Source organism: Sus scrofa, chromosome 14 (genome assembly GCF_000003025.6).
Source record: "Sus scrofa isolate TJ Tabasco breed Duroc chromosome 14, Sscrofa11.1, whole genome shotgun sequence".
NCBI classification, from domain to species: Eukaryota; Metazoa; Chordata; class Mammalia; order Artiodactyla; family Suidae; genus Sus; species Sus scrofa.
The window spans coordinates 105,314,500-105,334,736 of NC_010456.5; the positions used below are offsets into that span (position 1 = coordinate 105,314,500).

The 20,237-nt window shown below is 41.4% G+C and overlaps 1 long non-coding RNA gene across 1 annotated transcript in view; it reads right to left on the reverse strand.

Moving 5' to 3' along the window:
* LOC106506098 overlaps positions 1–20,237 on the reverse strand; it is a 56,532-nt gene that overhangs the window by 35,986 nt on the left and 309 nt on the right. The gene's annotated exons all lie outside the window — the stretch shown is intronic.

Here is a 20,237-nt window from a genome sequence, read left to right on the forward strand (position 1 = left end):
CTGCATTTGTTTCTTGTTTATTTCTGTTCTTTCCTTTCTCCCATCCTACCTCCTCCTCTACCTGCCATGCCCAGATCAGAAAAAGCTTCTTTGACCTTGGCTAGTGAGTAGATTGGTTCTAAGAAAGGAACATTCCCCCTGCTTTCCCCCTGGGCTGCTTGGGTGTGGGGAAGGGGAAGGACCAACATCCTGGAAAGGTTTTGAAGTTCTAAATATGGAGGGGACCAAAGCTGCCTCTCTCCAGTAGAACTTCAAAGGGACAACACAGCAGAAGCTCCAAATAAGACTGGGTTCTGAGCTCAGGGTGGGGGATGAGGCAAGACCTCAGACTTAAAAGGGCTGTGGTGACATGGGTAAGTGGGCCTAAGAAATGTTCCCTGAGGTCCTCTAAGATAAGTATGAGAGGGCAGATGATTATTCTGAATACAACCCAAGCACAGTGAAGGGCAGCAACCACATCACAGAGTTCATGTGGGGCCTAGTATGATGTTGAAAATCAGGAGTTGTGTGCACCTGAGAAGGTACCCAGTGAGCTAGGAGGCGTTGACAGCGGGGACCTGCATGTTTTAACAACTAGAGGTAAGTGAGGATTCCTAGCAGAAACAGAAACCAGGCATTTGACTTCTCCCTCCCACCACCCTCTCCTTTACTTTAGCACTAGATACCAAAACTCTGATGCCCCACTGTGATAGTGGGGAAATCCCTGATGGACTAAGATTTAATGGCTACCACTCAAATCAGAACAAGGGCTTATAAAGAAATCAAGTTAATTCATGGAAAACTAAGTGTTCATATATTGCATATCTGACTTTGTGCATTAAACATATTGCCAGTACTCAGACCTGACCTTCACAGGTGCTACTATGACATGGGCACATAGCATGGCCCAACTGATCCATATCATGAAGGTGGAAGAGATCACAGCCAGCAAAGTGCCACTAACTAGTGGTCAAGCAATTCTACAACTCCAAGATCAAGTTCCCATGGCCACACTGGGTCCTCCTGTATAGCACAAGCCACACTCACCACCAAGAGGCCCAAGACATTTTTTTAGATGTAGGACCCTTTCCATACCTGGGTCTGGCCAAATAAGTTCCTTGGGAGAAAAAACCAAAACATGTTCTTCAGCTGGGGAATGTGTAAAAGGGAGATCTGAAAGATGGGTAGGGATTAGGGATGAGTCCAATGTATAAAGAGGGAAGAAAGTTCCAGGCAAAGGGAGGAGCATGTGTCCTCTTGTTTTCAGAGAACCATGTTCAGTTCTTTACATTTTGAATGAAGTGGAAGGAAGTTTTATTTATATGTGTTTAATGCCACCAAAGGGACAATTCTCAAAAACTACAGAAAACCAGTGGTTTCTGGTGAGCTAAGACGTCCACAGTGCTCTATAATGTTATTTCCCTTGCCCAATCTTTTTTTTTTTTTCCTTCTTCTTTTTATGGCCATACCTGTGGCATATGGAAGTTCCTGGGCTAGGGGTGGAATCAGAGCTTCAACTGCCAGCCTATACCACAGCTCATGGCAACGCCAGATCCTTAACCCACTGAGTGAGGCCAGGGATTGAACCTACGTCCTCATGGACACTATGTCGGGTTCTCAGCCCACTGAGCCACAATGGGAACTCCCTTTTACCCAAACTTGCAGTACATTGTGGATCACTTTGAATGACATTGTTTTAGCAGTATCTTCCTACTGTAGTATCTTCCTATTTTTTTAGTGAACCCATTCGCAGTGAATTGCTCAACCATGAAAGGAGGCTCCTGGCAACCTTGTTTGTGATAGATGATCCGGCAACTATAAATCAGATCCAGGGAGACATTGACTCAATTTGAACCAATCAGAGTTTCCCTTGAAAACTGAGTTTGGCAGCCAAGGAGCTGCTAGTTATTTTCAGGGTGCAGCTGGAGCTGAGGAACACATAACCATAAGAGCTGAGAGACTTTTCTTCCACTGAACAGAGGAGTTAAGAAACAGAGGAAGCAGATGGTCAGGGAGATCTATCAAAGAACCATCTAGCTCCAGAGAGAAAGAGAGAGGAATCAAGAGGGTGCCTTAGCTCCTGACGGGAGTCCTGCAGGGGACTCAGCTGCATTCCTGTCCTTAGATTCTGAGACAAGTCATGTATGGCCTTACATACAGCCTCTCTTCCACCCGTCCTTTCTGAAGCTAATTCAGGTGAACCCCATTACTTGCAAGAAAGGGTTTAAAGACAAGAAAATGACTTTGTGTACCCTTGTTCTCTAGTGGATCAGTTGGTAGCTGCTTCATCCTGCTTCAAGCAGCGATGCTAAAAGAACTCAAATTAAGATTATTCCCTGCTCAAAATGGGAGTTCCCGTCGTGGCGCAGTGGTTAACGAATCCGACTAGGAACCATGAGGTCGCGGGTTCGGTCCCTGCCCTTGCTCAGTGGGTTAACGATCCGGCATTGCCGTGAACTGTGGTGTAGGTTGCAGACGCGGCTCGGATCCCATGTTGCTGTGGCTCTGGCGTAGGCTGGCAGCTACAGCTCCGATTCAATCCCTAGCCTGGGAACCTCCATATGCCGCAGAAACGGCCCAAGAGATAGCAACAACAACAACAAAAGACAAAAAGACAAAAAAAAAAAAAAAAAAAAGATTATTCCCTGCTCAAAATGCATGCCTATGACCTGACAGTTTTATTCTGAGTTCCTGCAAAGTCCTGGTAAATCTTAGACAACTGCTGCCCTCTCCTTGTTCCCCAGTATGTTAGGCTGGAAGCTTTTGCATCCTCACACTACACTGCTCAAAGCACAACAGGTAAGTCATCCAACACTTGGGGATGTAGTGGTGCACAATACAGCCTGGGTCTCCAACCTCCCACAGCTTACAGGTATTGGGGGACACAGGTAACTGAACACAGAATTAAATTATAATTCCATTTAAGTGCTATTTAACCACGGGAAAGTACAGCACACCAAGGAGACACACAGCAGAGGTGCCTAACCCTGTCAGGTAGGGGTGGAAGAGCAAGAGTCATTTGTCAAGAAGGAACACGATCCCAAAACAAAGCCTTTCCTTACACAGGGCTACTGTGTACCAGACACCTTTCTAAGCACGTTATATATGAGCTCATTTAACTTTCACAAGTCTATGTGGTAATTACTATTATTAACCCTGTTTTATTTATAGATGATTCAGGTATCTCAGAGATTAATAAGCATGTCTAAGGACATACAATTAGTAGTGGTGGAGCTGAGATTCAAACCTGGGAAATTTAAATAATGAAAGTTTATTTTAGTGATTAAACAGCTACAAACTGGATAGAGTGTAATGCTTATCCCCCTACTCTAACCACCGCCATCCACGTTGGTCATTCTTATTTTTAAAATACAAATATCCTTAGGCTTTGAAATGTGCATCTAGGATGACCCTACTGTATATGCAAAATTAATGTCAAGATATTTTTTAAAAAAGAGCATTTTGAGGCAATTCTGCCATGTTATCACATTCCAAATAATAACAAATAGTAACCACATTATAATCAGCAGTGACCTCTACACATCAGGGAACAGGAAAACAAACTGGATCATTTCAAGGTTATACCAGCTGCCAGTTGACATAACCCCACTAGAGGGAACTCCAAAGGAGTGGTTGCTGGGTAACAGGAGAAGCTTGTTTACATGAAGTGCCTCTTTTCAGGAAAATCCTGCCATGTGGATTTTTATTTCCACATTTGCCAGATTGGTTTTGTAGTTTCATCAGAAAATGATGATTATTTTATTTAACCAAATATACTGCTGCAGTTATTTGTGAAGCCGTTGAGAGTTGAATTAACTCCAGGATTAAAGTTAAATTATCAGAGTTTGGGTGGTATTTGGCTACACTATACTGCACTAAAAGGAGAGATCTATTTTTTTTCAAAGAAATAAAATGTATTTATAAATAATTAACAAAATTAGGCATTCACCTTTAGACTTTTAAAAATACATTTCTGTTCTTCTTTCCATGTGGTCTTTCTTCCCTTCCTCTTCTTTTAGCTTACATCTACACAACTCTCGGCAAATCTCTGTTCAGTCTCCTTCTGGGAACTTTGTAATATTTAAGTATGAGAAACTGGCCTGATTTGTGTGCATAAACTTCCAGGAAGGTGATGGTTTGTTTTTGTTTTTTTTTTTTGCTATTTCTTTGGGCACTCCCGCGGCATATGGAGGTTCCCAGGCTAGGGGTCGAATCGGAGCTGTAGCTGCTGGCCTAGCCAGAGCCACAGCAGTGCAGGATCCGAGGCGCATCTGCAACCTACACCACAGCTCACGTCAACGCCGGATCGTCAACCCACTGAGCAAGGGCAGGGACCGAACCCGCAACCTCATGGTTCCTAGTCAGATTCGTTAACCACTGCGCCACGAAGGGAAGTCCAACTTCCAGGAAGGTGATGGGTTTTGATCTAATCTCTCATTTCCCTAGATATTAGGTGTATAATATCATTAGGAATACTTACAAATGTCTTTGTGCTTCTCTTTCTGGCAGATGGTAGGACTGCACCTCTCATCTCTCTTAAAGCTAGGTATGATCATGTGACTTGCTTTGGCCAATAATATATGAGCAGAGTGATGCAAATGTATTAGGACCATATAAGGCAATAATAGTAACAATAATAATGGAAATGACAAGGGTTGACAAAAGTGTAGAACAATTAGAACCTTCATATATTGTTGGAGGAAATGTAAAATGGTACAATTGCTGTGGAAAACAGTTTCACAATAAATTAAGCATAGCAGACAAAAAAAAAAAAAAAAAAAAAAGGAGTTCCCAAGGAGTTCCCGTCGTGGCGCAGCGGTTAACGAATCTGACTAGGAACCATGAGGTTGCGGGTTCGATCCCTGACCCTGCTCAGTGGGTTAATGATCCGGCGTTGCCGTGAGCTGTGGTGTAGGTCGCAGACGCGGCTCGGATCCCGCGTTGCTGTGGCTCTGGCGTAGGCCAGCGGCTACAGCTCCGATTCGACCCCTAGCCTGGGAATCTCCATATGCCGCGGGAGCGGCCCAAGAAATAGCAAAAAGACATAAAATAAAAAGAAATAAAAAAAAATAAATTAAGCATAGCATTACCATACGGCACAGCAATTCCATCTCTAGGTATAGATTCCAAAGAATTGAAAACAGGTGATTAAACAAAACTTTTACATGAATGTTCACAGCAGCCACAACTACAATTGCCAAAGGTGGAAACAAGACAAGTGTCCATCAATTGATGAAGGAATAAACAAAATGTGATATACACATAATGGAATATTATTCAGCCATAAATAGGAATGAAGTACTGATATGTGCCACAACATGGATGAAATGTAAAAACATTATGCTAAGTGAACAAAACCAGTTGCAAAAGGTCACATATTATATAAATCCAATCATATGAAATACACAGAATAGGCAAATAAAGCATATTAATGATTTCCAGGTGTTGCAGTGGAAGCTGGGGCATAAGGAACAGAGAGTGACTGCTTAATGGGTGTGGGATTTCAAATGGCAGATATGAAAATTTCTGGACTTAGTAATTCCAATTCATAAGTATTCATAACATTGTGAATACACAATGCCACTGAATTGTACACTTTGGTTAAAATGCTAAATTTTATGTTATGTGCATTATAGCATGATTTAAAAAACACATACATATTATGTATATTTATAAACTACACACACGTAAAAGAGTTTATATGTGGAACATCTATCAACCTGAATATTTATAGCATGACCAGAAAATAAGCTTTTATTGTGTTAAGTCATTTGTTGTATCAGCACAACCTAGCCCATCCTGAGTGATATAAACTATTAAACTTCATTTGGTTCACCTAAACTTTTCTTAAGCCTCGTTTGTGCCAGGCACTAGGGAAGCAAAGATGACAAGCCTCAGACTAGCAAGGGGATAAATATGCTTTTAAAAACTGCTCTTCGGAGTTCCCGTGGTGGCGCAGTGGTTAACGAATCTGGCCGGGAACCATGAGGTTGCAGGTTCAATCCCTGGCCTTGCTCAGTGGGTTAACGATCCGGCGTTGCCGTGAGCTGTGGTGTAGGTTGCAGATGCGGCTCGGATCCTGCGCTGCTGTGGCTCTGGCGTAGGCCAGCAGCTATAGCTGCGATTCGACCACTAGCTTGGGAACCTCCATATGCCACAGGAGCAGCCCAAGAAATGGCAAAAAGACCAAAAAAAAAAAAAAAAAAAAAATGCTCTTCACTGTGGTGATCCCATAGCATTGGTAGATTAGGAGTCATAATGGAAGCACAAAGGCCAACTCCATTTTAGAAAGTCAGAGAAAGCTCCCCAAGAAGGAGAAGCTTGAATTACATTTTAAAAGATGTGTGGACATTTGCCAGCTAGAGAGAGGAAGACATTTATTCCCAGCTGATGGACAAACTTACCCTCTGTGTAGTGATATAGGCAGGAAAATGGCACTGATTAGATAACAAGATGTGAGGCAGTGAGTGCTGGAGATGAGACTGGAGAAGTCAGTAAGTCCCCTAAGTTTGAGCTTAATGCTGTCACCAATCCTTTCTAAACATTCCATTTGTAACTATACATGGAAAATGAAAACACATATGGACACAAGGGTAAAAGATTGAGACTGCTTGTGGCTGGTTGGCAACACACTTGGCCCCACCTTAGCCATGACTGGCACATCTTCAGTCATTGCAGCACACATCTTTTGGGAAGCTCTACTGTAGGTAATGGGAGTTTCACTAAAGATTTTTAAACTAGAAAGTAATATAATAAGATTTGCATTCTAGATCATGGTATTGAAGACAGGTTAGTGTGAAGACTAAGACTAAAGTCAGGATGATCTGGGAAGAGGCAATGCAGAAACGGGTGGCAAGAGAGCTCAAATCAGAATAGTGGCCATGGGAATAAAGACAGTGGACAAAAAAAAAAAAAAAAAAAAAAAAACAAGAACAAAAGACAGTGGACAAATTCAAGACGTAGTTACAAGGAAGAATTAAGAAGTATTACTGGTTGATTGGATACGGAGGGTGCAGGAGGAGACTGAGTGAATGGCTCCCAGACTGAGTGAATAACAGTGGATCCCAGACTGAGTGAATAACAGTAGATCCACTGGGATGGGAAAGAGGAAGAAGAGGACTGTGAAGTTAGGGACCTGTTGAACTGAAGTGCCAGTGGAAGTATCAGGAAAAGGTGGTTAAATACCAGAGTAGTTAAAAGTGGGCTCAGAGAGAGGACTGGAGCAGGGTTAAAGACATAGGGATCATGGACAGAGATAAATGGTAATTAAAGCCAGGGAAGAGATGAGCTGGTTATGAGAGAACATAAGTGAGAAATGAAAAGGGCTGAGGTCATTTAAGGAGAACACTGAGAGAGGAAAGCCTATGGGAATGGCACTGGCATTTCTTTGATGGATAATAGGATCATCTCAATTGACTGAACACTGAGACCCTTTGAAAGGAATGACTCTCTTTAATCTTTGTAAGTCTGTCTAAACTAAATGTAAAGGCGCCTCTGGGAATTCCAGAAGATTGTTCCACTAATACAGGCTGAAGCTTTTGTGAAAATATAATGTTTAAAAAACATATATCATTTAACATAATCTTAACAAAATCATAATTACAGCTCTCTCTAACATATTACTACAGTATACTGTGATTATCTACTTATATGTCTACTCCTTCTCACTAAATGGGGAAATCCTCAAAGGTCCCCAGCCCTAGTATCTAGCCTGGTACTGGCACATAGTACACAATTGATAAATGCATGTGAATTAAAGTGAATTTGAGTTTTAAAGTTCAATATATAGAAAGTATGATAACACTTTTTGAAATTCAAGTCCAGTAATCTCTCCAAGGTTTTGCAATGGAAATATATTAAATGGGCAACAGATAACTATAGTTCTAAACATGCCACTGCTCCTTATAAGAACAAGACAGCCATGAGGTAATATCTCACCACTGTGGCACAGCGGGAAATGAATCTGACTAGGAACCATGAGATGGCTGGTTCAATTCCTGGCCTTGCTCAGTAGGTTAAGGACCCTGCATTGCTGTGAGCTGTGGTATAGGTTGCAGACATGCGGCTTGGATCCTGTGTTGCTGTGGCATAGGTCAGGGGCTACAGCTCCAATTTGACCTCTGGCCTGAGAACTTATATATGCTGCAGGCGCAGCCCTAAAAAGCAATATAAATATATATATATTGCACTATGATTTATGTCAAAGAGTGTTTTCTTCTAGGAGTATTATGATTTTCAGTCAAATTTAGGTCTTTAATCCATTTTGACTTTAACACCTCACTCATGATTGTGTTACTGTTAATTTCTTCCTTTATGCCTGTTAAAATTCCTTCATGTATTTAGATGCTTCTATTTTGGTGCATATATATTTACAATTGTTATATCCCCTTATTGGATTGACTCCCTTGATCATTTTGTGATGTATTTTGTCTCTTGTTACATTCTTTATTTTAAATTCTATTTTGTCTGATATAAGTGCTGCTACCCTGGCTTTCTTTTCATTTCCATTTTCAGGGAGCAACTTTTTCTATCTCCTTACTTTCAGTTTTGTGTTTGTCTTTAGATCTGAAGTGAGTCTCATACATAGCATATGTATGGGTCCTGTTTTTATATTCATTTAGCCACTCTGTCTTTTGACTAATGCATTTACATTTAAAGTAGTTATTGATAGGTATGTACTATTGCCATCTTAATTGTTTTGTGGTTGATTTTTAGTTCTTTTTTGTTTCTTATTCATTTGTTTTCTTCCTTTGTTGGATTCCTTTCTCTCTTGTGTTTATGTATTTATTACAGATTTTTGGTTTATGGTTTCCATGAGGTCTGTATATAGCAACCATGCATGTGATTACTTTAAGTTGCTGATATCTTAATTTCAAATGCACTTTAATAACTGCATTTTTACTCTCTGCCCTTTAAAGTTAGTTTTTTTGACATAGTTTACATTTTTTGTTTTCTATATCCCTCAACTACTTATTTCAGATAGAGTTGACTTTAATATTTTTTGTCTTTTAACCTTCCTACTAGCTTTGTACATTGTTGTTTATGACCTTTACTGTATATTTTCCTTTATCAATGAGCTTTTTCCTTTCATAATTTTCATTCATGTTTCTAGCTGTGGGCCTTTTCTTTTTCACTTAGAGAAGTCGTTTTAACATTTCTTATAAAGCTGGTTTGGTGGTGCTGAACTCTATCAGTTTTTTCATATCTGTAAAAACATTTTTATCTTTCTATCAATTCTGAATAAAAGCTTTGCTGAATAGAGTATTCTTGGTTGTAGATTTCTTCCTTTCATTGCTTTAAATATGTCATGCCAACACCATACACAAAAATAAACTCAAAATGGATTAAAGACCTAGATATAAGACCAGACACTATAAAACTCTTAGAGGAAAACATATGCCAAACACTCTCTGACATAAACGACAGCAACATCTTCTCAGATCCACCTCTTAGAGTAATGATGGTGAAAACAAAAATAAACAAATGGGATCTAATCAAACTTCAAAGTTTCTGCACAGCAAAGGAAACCCTAAACAAAATGAAAAGACAACCCACAGAATGGGAGAAAAATCTTTGCCAATGAAGCAACTGACAAGGGATTAATTTCCAAAATTTATAAACACCTTCTGCAGCTCCATACCAAAAAAAACAAACAACCCCATCCAAAAATGGGCAGAAGATCTAAACAGACAGTTCTCCAAAGAAGACATACAGATGGCCAAAAAACACATGAACAGATGCTCAACATCACTCATCATTAGAGAAATGCAAATCAAAACCAAGATGAGGTACTACCTCACACCAGCCAGAATGGCCATCATCCAAAAGTCTACAAACAATAAGTGCTGGAGAGGGTATGGAGAAAAAGGAACCCTAGTACACTGTGGGTGGGATTGTAAATTGGTGCCACCACTGTGGAAAACAGTATGGAGAGTCCTCAGGAAACTAAACATAGAACTACCATTTGATCCAGCAATCCCACTCCTGGGCATCTATCCAGAGAAAACCATGACTTGCAAAGACACATGTACTCTGATGTTCATTGCAGCACTATTTGCAATAGCCAAGACCTGGAAACAACCTAAATGTCCACCAACAGAGGAGTGGATCAGGAAGATGTGGTACATATAAACAATGGGATATTACTCAGCCATTAAAAGGAATGAGATACCAGCACTTTTAGCAATATGGATGGGCCTAGAAATTATCATGCTAAGTGAAGTCAGCCGTACAATGAGACACCAACATCAAATGCTTTCACTGACGTGGAATTGGAAAAAAGGACAGATGGAACTTCTTTGCAGAACAGATGCTGACTCACAGACATTGAAAAACTTATGGTCTCTGCAGGAGACAGTTTGAGGGTTGGGGGGATGTGCTTGGGATGGAAATCCTGTGAAATTGGATTGTGATGATCATTATACAACTCCAGATGTGATAAATTCATTGATTAATAATAAAAAAAAATATGTCATGCCACTGTCTTCAGGCCTGCAGAGTTTCTGTTGAAAAATCTCTGCCCCTTTCTCTCTCTTCTCCTTTGGAGATTCCTATAATACAAATGTAAGTACATTTGATGTTGATTCAGGGGTCTCTTAAAGTGTCCTCATTTCTTTTAATTTTTTTTTGTTTGTGTGTGTTCAGTGTCAATGATTTCTACTACTGTTTTCTGGCTCACTGATCTGTTTTGTGTAACACTTAATGTCCTGTGATTCCTTCTAGTTTTAAATTTTCAGTTATTATACTCTTTAGCTCTGTTTGGTTATTCTTTACATCTCCCCCTGTTTGTTAAACTTCTGTGTTCATCAGTTCTTCTCCCAAGTTCTTCAATCATCTTTACAATCATTACCTCAAATTCTTTGTTGGTTAGACTGCCTGTTTCCACTTCACTTAGGTCTTCTTGGGCATTATCTTGCTCCTTTGTTTGAAATACACTCCTCTGTTGCCTCATTTTGCCCAAGAAAGTTCCCAGCCTAGGGATTGAATCTGCACTATAGCAGTGACCCAAGTCACGGCAGTCACAATGCCAGATTCTTAACCCACTAGGAACTCTACTATTTTTATTTCTATGCATCTGGCAGGTTAATTATATTTTCCAACCTAGGAGAAGTGGCCTTTTGTAGGAGTTGTCCTATGAATCCCACAGCACACTCCCCTGGTTCTGATCATCAGAATTATATGCTCTAGGCATGCCCTATGTAGGCTGTGTGGGTCCTTCTGTTGTGGCAAACTGAGTACTGTGGGTGATATGGTAGGCATGGCTGGTACCCTGTCTGGTTAGTTGTTAAGACCTGTCATGTGCAGGGGCTTCCAGTCACCGGTTGGTGGGGCCTGGTCACAAGGCATTTGGTTGTGGAACCCCAGGGAATCCTAGGTCTAGTGCAGGCCCAGTAATGGGCAGAGCCAGATTCTGAGGTGGGTGGTTGTGGGGCCTGTGCTCCTTGATCTAGTGTTGGCCTGCTGCTCTGTGAGGCTTGTTCTTAACATGGCTGACTGTGGGTTCTGATATGTCTCAAAGTTGGTACTGGCCCCCTGATGAATGCGGCTGCATTCTGAGGCACCTGGCTGAGGGGTATAAGGTGTCTCATAGCTGCTATTAGTGGGGCCAGGGCACAGGGAGTCCAGGGACTGGTGTTAGCCTGCTGGTGTGTAGACTGGGTCCTGCCATGATGGCCTGCAGGGCTGTGGTAGTGCTGGAGCTTGTGCCTTCCCACTGATGTGTGAGGCTGGTCCCAGAGCGAGTGCTGGTCCTCTGGTTGGGAGCAGGGCTGGGTCCTGAGGTCTCTGCTGCAGGGTTCTTTTGGTCCCACAGTTGATATGTTGGCCTGCTGGTAGGCAGAGCTGGAAGTCTTGGGGCTGATGGCTGCCCATGATGGTAAAGTCTAATCTTTAGGCTAGTGCTGTCTCACTTGTGGGCAGGGCTGGGGCCAAAGGGGTCCTGCGGTTTCTGCCTAAACACTGGTGGGCTGAGCTAAGTCCTAGGCCCTTTGGTGGACAAGGGGTGTGTCCTACGGAGGGTGTGGGCTCAGGGGGTCTTAAGGCAGCCTGCCTGCCGGTGGGTGGAGCTGTGTCCTAGTCCAGCTTTGCTCAGCTTGAGGTGTCCCAGTACCAGTACAGAGAGGATGGTGAGAGGGGTCAGGTCCTGATGCTGATAAGCTAGAGAAAGGATTGCAAATGGCATTTGTCAGCACCAGTGTCCAAGTGGTAGAATGAGCTCAAAATTGCTGCCACCAGCATCTATGTCCCTAGGGAGAGCTCCAGTTGCCTCCTCATTCTCTGGGAGGCTCTCTAAGATCAGAAGGTGGGTCTGACCCAGGATCTTTTCAAATTACTGCTTCTGCCCTGGGTCTTAGAGCGTGTGAGATTTTGTGTGTATCCTTTAAGAGCAGATTCTCTCTTCTCCATAGATTTCTGGGTCTCCCCAAAGTAAGCCCTGCTGGACTTCAAAGTCAAATCTTCTGGGGACTTCTTCCCAGTACAGGACCTCAGACTTGGGAGTCCGCTATGGGACTTTGACAGTTTGCTCCTTGGGGAGAACCTCTCCAATTGTAATTAGCTTCCTCTTTGTGGATCCCCCACTACGGGGTTTGGGTCTTGACCATACCTCGACCCCACCTCTCCAACATATCCGGGTTGTGGTTCCTTCTTTATATCTTTAGTTGTAGATCTTCTCTGCTGGGTTCCAGTTTTCTCATCAATATGGCTCTGTAAAGAGCTGTAATTTTGGTGTGCCCAAGAGAGGAGGTGAATTCAGGGTCTTCCTACTCTACCATCTTGTTCCCGGAATCCCCTCCACAAGAAATGTTTTAAACGGTTCCTTAGGCTAAAGGAAAATGATACCATATAGAAACTTAGATCTTCACAAAGGAATGAAGAGTGCCAGACATGGTAAATATTTGAGTATATATAAAAGCTTTTTCTCATCTTTAAAAGATATTTAACTGCCACCAACAAAAAAAATAACGAACATATCTACAAATGAAGAAACTTATAAGCTTCTATTTTCCCTCTTCCATTCTTTAAAATATCACCATACAGTTTATTTCTACATTATAAATGGAGATACACATGAACATGTGCACATGTACACACACACACACACACACACACACACACACACACACACACACATACATGCAAACATAACTTGCAGGACGAAGGAACTATTCTTCTTGGTGGAACTAGACTGGCCTTAAGGCATTTGTTATTCTAGGAGAGTAATGGCTAAGAAAGTGAGCTTGGGTGTTAGGGAGTCCAGGTTAAGTCAAACTATAGGACTCTGAGCAAGTTACATAACTAGCCAAAACCTAAATTTATTTATCTGTAAAGTGAGGGTAGTGTCTTCTGACTAGCATGGGTCTGAAGATTAATTAAATTACCATATATAATGTATTAGAAAATTGCCTGCCTTATAAGCATAAAGGCTTGACAAAAGGCAACCACCATTATCCTAAAGTCAAACATGTCCCCATCTTGCCAGATACCAACTTGAAAAGACATCAGTTGATCAAAAAGTCATGACAGGTAGAAAGAAAATTAGGAGTCGGTAAAATACACTAAAATTCTTCATCTTCGTAAGCAGAGTAAAAGAAATCATCTAAAGAATAAATCAGTAACCGGAAACCTAAGAATGTATAAAAGCAGAATGGCAATCACCAGAAGAGTTAAAAACAAAAAGTGTTTACAGCGGTTGCTTCTGAGTAGTGGGATTGAGGAGAGAGAGCAAAGTTTTCATTATTCATAGTGTACTCTTTTGTACTGTTAAAATTTTTATCATGTATTGAATATTGCATAAAACTTCAAAATCTAGTTCTATAATTTAAAAAGTATATATGGAGAAAGAAGAAAGGTTAAACAAATACACCTGGATTTGTGCAAAAAGGAACTTCCTGAGGGCTTCCTATCCTTACCACCTCTAAAGGAGAAATTGCTGCTGCTTCAGAAAACCAGGGCTGGCCCCTGTTAGGTTGTAGTAGCCAAGAACTCTGAGTATGAGTGTGTGTGTGTACACACATACACATCTTTTTTTCTGTAAAGAAAGTGATGCTTTTATGGTTTAATATTGGAATTCTCTGCTGTATGACCCTTTGCCTAATCCTTCTTCCTCCCTTGAGGACTCATATTATAAAAATCAAAATGCCATGAAGCAAAGAAAAGCAATTTTTAATAATATTAACAGAAGCTAACCTATTATCTCATCTATAATAATCTCATTATCACACTCCAGTATACACAGTTTTTTTTTTTTTTTTTTTTTTTTGTCTTTTTGCCATTTTCTTGGGTCGCTCTTGCGGCATATGGGGGTTCCCAGGCTAGGGGTCGAATCGGAGCTGTAGCCACCAGCCTACACCAGGGCCACAGCAACGCGGGATCCGAGCCGCGTCTGCAACCTACACCACAGCTCATGGCAACGCCGGATTGTTAACCCACTGAGCAAGGCCAGGGATGGAACCTGCAATCTCATGGTTCCTAGTTGGATTTTTTCCTGCTGTGCCACTAGGGAAACTCCTCAAACTAGGGTATTAACCTGGATCCTCAGGGCAGGGGTGTGTGTGGGGGGTGGTATTCACAGGCAATTTACAAAGTGAATAGATACAACACACACCTGATTTTAGTCCCTCCCACAATTTTTTTCTTCTTTCTTTCTTTCTTTCTTTCTTCCTTCCTTCCTTCCTTCCTTCCTTCCTTCCTTCCTTCCTTTCTTTCTTTTCTTTCTTTCTTTCTTTCTTTTTTTTTTGTCCCTTCTTGAATCCTCTGCCTGTCCAGGGCACTCTACTATTTTCCTTCCACTCTCTTGCTATCTGCTCTATTTCTGTTTCCCCATTAAATCCTACTACTGGGAAAGTTAAGATGCTAGAGAGACGTTACAAGCCCAATGTAAACCATATAGCATCACTGTAGTATAGAATGTAGTCAAAGAAAGTTACTATAATAATAGCCTTAAGGTCCAAGACAGGCTATTACATAAAAAACAAAAACCAAAAAACAAACAAACAAACAAGTGCTCTAAGGAAGTCCCCTTGGAAGCTGGCAACCCTGGTAACTAAGACTTCTGGATAAGTAGTCATCTGGACCATAGACTTTGATTTCTGATGGTCCTGGGTTCCAAACCTACTTCTTCCCTTTCCTATCAGTGTGAATTTAGCAAGTTAACATCTCTGAGCCTCCATTTTTCTCATCTGTAAAATGGGGGTAATAAAATGCACAGCTTTTTAAAAAAATACTTACTCTCTGGTGTTCTACACATTATTATCTCATTTCATTCTCATAGCAGCTGGATACTATTATTATCCCTCTTTATAGACATGAAGACAGAGGCTCAGAAGGAGGCTAAGTCACTTGTCTGAAGTCACACACAGCTGGTAAGACAGTCAGGAAGGTACCCAGGAAGTCTGACTCCAGAGCCCTGCTTTTAGCTATTATGTTAAACTAGCTGATGAAGTTCATCCAAGGATTAAATGAAATGATGCATTTAATAGTGCTGGCTTATTCTGAGTATTTAATAAAGAGAAATTATCATGAGAACTGGGTGGAATCCAAATCCCAAATTATAACAAATTTAGGGGTAAAGTGGATTATGTTGTTCTTTTATCATATAAGGCCAAGTCTAAAGTTCAGGCATCCTCATTCTCAGATAATCTGTAAACAGAACACAAGTTCCTACAGGAGGGAACGGGCTCTCTGGGGTGCCAGAAATCATTTATATGGGAGCTACCTTTTGCACTGTGGAAACAGAGGAGAGTAATAAAGCACAAGACTGCTGGAGAAAGTCTGGGCCATATTAAGGGTCCAGGGCTCTCCTCCACCCAACAGTGACTGCTCTGGATCCAGCCTTGCGACTTCAGAGCTGAAGAAATGGAGATGAAGAGAGCCCAGCAGATGTGTCCAGAACCACACAACCACAGAGAACTGCTTTCTGACTCTCAGGCTAATATGTCAAACTGAGAGGCAGTGGGAAACTAAACAAGACTCACAAGTTTGGGCATCAGCTTTGCATGCAGCTGGGTCTTGCTAGCGTTCTTTTTCACTCCTCCTTCACCACCCCTCCCCCTGCCCCATCCCTGTGAGGACTGAAGCCTCACTTTTTTTGTCCCCCACTCTACCCGGGCTAGGAATTGTAAACAGTCAGGTGTAGGCACTTAAACAACTTTAGCTGAGAAAGTAATGTGAACAAACGATACTAAATATAGTAGTGAACAGAATGGAAAATTGTCATAAATTTTAAAGGTAGAACCCAGAACTTGAAAGAAACTTCCCATTTCTTATAACAGCTTTAAACTGTATCTCCAGAAATTAAAGTTCCAAGTTCACACTTTTTAGCCATGAGGGATAGTTGGATGGAAAATTTTCAGAAGCCTGAACACGCAATACCATGTTACCTCTTTTCCTCCTATTTTTTCCTTTTTTATGCATTATTACTGCTGTATATAATTATTACCTCTATATGAGCCAGAACTAAAGAGAGGGCATAGCTGGTGCCAGGGAAAATAGCTTGCATGTCTCAGTTTGTATGCAGACCCAGGTTTAGTCCAACTTTGGATCTACATTGTTGGTTTATTAGTTGTCTGCTGCTGCGCACTCTCAGAAGGGCTTTCCCTGGCATATTTAAACTTTTAAAAATAGCGATATATAAAAGTATATGTAAGCACACACACTCATATAACTCATATAACATAAACAATAACTCCTTATCCTCTCCTCCACTCCATTAGTGGACAATATCTGTTCGATTCCTTGCTTTCAATTCTTCTGAGTATATACCCAGAAGTGAAATTGCTGAGTCATAAGATAATAATATGTGTTTTTCTTTTGTTTTTTTGTTTTTAGGAACAAACCCTGGCGTTTTCTTCCTGTTATAATTCTAGAGTCAGTTCTTTATTTTGCCTCTCAGATGCAATATTCTACATTTATACTAAACCACCTCTCTTTTGCTTGTTCGCTTTCACTTACCAAGGAATTTAGAATTATGGTCTTATGTTCCACAGTACACATTTTTCCCAAAACACAAATATTGAACCTCACTTCTTGGAACAAACTGCCATTTTTCTTTTCTTTCTTTCTTTCTTTTTTTTTTTTTTTTTTTTTTTTTTTGCTTTTTAGGGCTGCACCCTTGGCATCTGAAGGTTCCCAGGCTAGGGGTCAAATTGGAGCTACAGCTGCCAGCCTACACTACAGCCACAGCAATGCAGGATCCAAGCTTTGTCTGTGACCTACACCACAGCTCACGGCAGTGCCAGATCCTAAATCCACTGAGTGAGGCCAGGGATGGAATCCGCAACCTCATGGTTCCTAGTCAGATTTGTTTCCACTGCGCCATGACGGGAACTCCAAACTGCCATTTTTCAAATCATAAGTTGCTTTAGTTAAAAGAGCAAGAAACTGATTTGGTGGGGGGCGGGGGAGGGTGGTCTTTTAAATCAGTACCAAGATACCAGTATGGTATGCATCAGGTAGACATACTAGGAAAAGAGTTCCTGATTAACAAATATCTCACTTAAGACCATCTCACCTGCAAACAACAAGGGAATTCAGGAGTTGAACTCTCGTGGTTGCAGGACGTCTCCATCTGCTACCACTGGGATGATGAGGATTTCAGACTCTCACTAGTTAAGGAATAGCGAGGGTCTGCCCCTACTTTCTTTTCTTTTTTTTTTTTTCCTTTTTGTTTTTAGGGCCAGGGTCTACTTTTTTTTTTTTTTTTTTTTTTTCTTTTCTTTTTAGGGCCATACCCGCTGCATATGGAGGTTCCCAGGCTAGGGGTTAAATCAGGAGCTACAGCTGCCGCCTATGCCAGAGTGCCAGAGCTAGGATCCAAGACGCGTCTGTGACCTACACCACAGCTCAGGGCAACGCTGGATCCTTAACCACTGAGCTAGGCCAGGGATCGAAACTGCAACCTCAAGGTTCCTAGTCGGATTTGTTAACTGCTGCACCACGACAGGAACTCTTCTGTACTTTCATCTTCCTTCTTCCTTCTTGACACCAGAACTAGAGGAGTGCCACTCCCACCCACCATGGCTAGCTGGTATCACATTGAGAGTTCCTGTTTTCACTGGAGGATTAAATTCCTTCAGAAGTGGAATTTCAGCTGGAACACTGCATGATTTTGCATACAGAAGCTATGCACCTCCATGTGTTCATCAGTTCAAAACCTCTCCAAATCTCTTCCCCCACCCCCTTTGGTGTTTTTATGGAGGTTTCATTACATAGGAATGATTGATTAAATCACTGGGCATTGACAGAACTCAATCTCCAGCTCCTAGCCCCTACACCCTCCCCAAAGGTGGAGAGAATGGGGGGTGGAAAGGGACTGAAAGTGCCAAGCCACTAATCCCACATTGGTTCCCTTGGCAACCAGCCCCCATCCTTAGGTGTTTCTTAAAAGTCATTCCATTAATATAAACCCTGTTATGGTGGAAAGAGGCTTGGTATTAATAACACGACATCCATTTTATCTCTAAGGCTTAGAAGCCATTTCAGAAACTGAGAACAAGAAACCCAAATTATACGAAAGATGCTCCCATTGCTCTTTTTAATCAAGGGATTTCAAGAATTTTGAGAGTTAGGAGCCAGGAACCCTGGTTGAAGATCAAATATATGTGACAAATAAATTTTGGTCATCCAGATGGGGCCAGATATATATTTCTTATAAATCAAAATATCTCATGGGTTTTTTGCTCTGCACATCTAAATCTCAGCATGAAACTGTGAAATTGCACTCGACCTTCTAGATGTTTGGAGAAGCTTCTCGGTCCCTGCTCCATAATCATGATCTAATAACCCTCACCACTCCTTCCTATAATATCCCCTCCAAAGCACCAACACCACCAAGATCAGTTGCACATATTTTTGTAAGCAGTATTAAATTCTTCTTAAGAATAAGGCAAAGGTAAATGCTAATCAAGTTAGAATTCAGATGGTCATTTATTCCAGTTTGCCTAGGTCAGTACCAGTTTAGGCCTATTGTCCTGAAAAATTTTTAAAAGAGCTCCCCCCCTTTTTTTGCTTTTTAGGGCCACACTGGAGGCATATGAAGGTTCCCAGGTTAGGAGTCGAATCAGAGCTACAGCTGCCAGCCTACGCCACAGACGCAGCAATGCCAGATCCGAATCGAGTCTGCAACCTACACCACAGCTCATGGCAATGCCGGATCCTTAACCCACTGAGCGAGGCCAGCGACAGAACCTGAAACCTCATGGTTCCTAGTCAGATTCCTTTCTGCTGCTCCATGACAGGAACTCCAAGAACTCCCCTTTTTACCCTAAAAAAAAAAAAAAAAAAAAAAAAAAAAAATCCCACTTTGGAGAATAAATTATGTTTGCCCTACTTAAAAATACACTTTTTCAGTAAGGTGCTTTTTGGGTGACATGGTGATTTTGCCCACATCACTGCACTTCAGTTGCACAACTACAAAGCAGGAAGAGTAATATTTTTCTTTGTTAATTAAATGAATAACCAAGGCTGGATTCAGGTAGCCTGGTGGCTACTGTCCAAGGTCACATAGTCAGTGACAAAATCAGAGCCAGAGTCTAGGACGTCTGACTTCAGGGCAAATATTGTTCACCTGCGGACCAGTTTGTGCAAATATCTAAGCAAAGGCAAGGCACATACTCTTGTTTAGTAATCTGCTTACGCTTGGACCTAGAACAGTGTAGACAGGTTATTCCTTGCCCAGAGAATCTCCTTTCACATTTGAAGCAAGCAAAGAAATGAAAAAGGGATTATGTAAACTCAAAGAGGCTATTAATAAGTCTTGGGGCCAAAAGACGTAAATCTTTGATTTTAATAGGTATAGTTACATCAGATTATTGGATTTTTTTTTTTTTTTTTTGGCCCCAGCTGCGGCATGTGGAAGTTCCCTGGCCAGAGATGCAACCAAATAACAGCAACTACCTGAGCCACAGCAGTGACAACACCAGGTCCTTAACCCGCTGAGCCAGCAGGGAACTCTCTGATTACCGGAATTTTATTTCTAACCAAATTAGGATATGTCAGTTGACAACAGTAAGGAAGGGAGGAAGGAAGGGAGGGAGAATGGAGGAAGTGAGGAAGGGAGAGACAATGAAGATCAATCGTGAATGTCTATGGTTACAAAAAGCATATAAATGGATATATATATATATATGAATGATACAGTTCTCCTAAGGTTACCTGCTAATCTTTTTATTTATTTATTTTTAAACTCGAAAACTGGTAAAATTCTATCCTCCTTGGATAAGTGGCAACGACACACGGAGGAAAAACCCCCGATCTTTCAA